The following is a 1,469-nucleotide window of genomic DNA, read 5'->3' on the forward strand; positions in this document are numbered from 1 at the left end:
TATTACTATTATTTTTTATTACTTATTATTAGTGTGTTGTAATGATGTCCACTTTTCCAGTCTGTGAAAGTCTTTCCAGCTAAAAAATGCCCATGTACACGAACATAATTCAGTTGAGATCTACTGGCAACGTTTGCACCCAAATATTATGATCCTTGCCCCGTATTACGACACAAAGTTGGACGGGAGATTTGTCGGCGAGGTGTGGACAATAACTAACAGTAGGAAAAGCAACACAACTATTGTATCATATTGATGTTATACATTTCTCTTAATTCCATTGTCAATAACTCACCCTGTCAGCTACTTCCCGTAGGCCATCTGTTTGATTGTGCGGTACAAGGCTTACCGTTGTCTATAAAATGAATAGGGCTGAAATGTAACGATAAATATCATTTTGTTTGCATAAAACTAGCGTGCTACACTGATGCAATGAGAGAATGACAAAGGTAGAGAAATGTAACATGTTGTCAAGAGAATATATTTTGCACTAGTCCTGGTTAATGTCGTTAAAACTCTAATTCACATTAACAATTAGAACTGTTTTGATAACTCATCCCGTGAGACGAAAAACAGGCGCGGACAAAACGAGGATCACCGTATTTTTTTTTTCAAAGATAGAATGTAGGCCTACTTTTTAAAACTCGAAACTCCGCCGGCAGTGTTTGCATACTTCCATTACAGCGGCAACTGACTGTTTGAGTCGGCAAATAACATAGTGGAAACAAAAGGTAACTAACAGTTAATCCCAGAAAAAAAATCAATTCCAGTAGAAACGGTAGACGAAAACAAGTGTGCAGGCGTATACGCTTGCATACCACTCCCCCCACCCCTCAAAAAACCCCCACAAAAAACAAAAAAACAAAAAACAAAACAAAAAACCCCCAAACAATTCCGTGTATCCCCATACAGCAAGAAATTACTGCATTGTAGCTTCCTGCATCAACACTCGTCACGACTATTATTTTCATAGTTAAACGTATTGTTGTTTGTCCACCGTGTTTTCATGGAGCACAGCCAACTCAATGAACTGAACTTTTCAAAGACCACGACTTCGAAATAGAAATGGGATTTTTTTTTCTGTTCAATTCTTTTTGAGATAATAAGTGGGTTAAATCTTTTGAACGTAAGGAGGCTTATTGAGAGATCATCAAGAGCTGCCGCACCGGTGACATCACGCCAACATTATTGCATTCGGATTGAATCAGAAAATGCATGAAAGTGTTTGGGTTTTTTTCCTTTGAGGACAAATGTAAACATGCTTAGACATGTGAAGACCTGCTCAACAATGCTATTGTTCATGATTTAAAACACTCCGAATTGTTCACGTCCACTCGTCCATGGAATCTCTGTTTCACACCTGTAAACAATAATGTGCCAAAAGGTAAAAAGAGCAAGCAAAAAAGTCGGAGGGAGAGAGAGAGAGGGAGAGAGAGAGAGAAAGAGAGAGAGAGAGAGAAAGAGAGAGA

The sequence above is a fragment of the Aplysia californica genome, unplaced genomic scaffold, assembly GCF_000002075.1.
Source record: "Aplysia californica isolate F4 #8 unplaced genomic scaffold, AplCal3.0 scaffold00099, whole genome shotgun sequence".
Lineage (NCBI taxonomy): Eukaryota > Metazoa > Mollusca > Gastropoda > Aplysiida > Aplysiidae > Aplysia > Aplysia californica.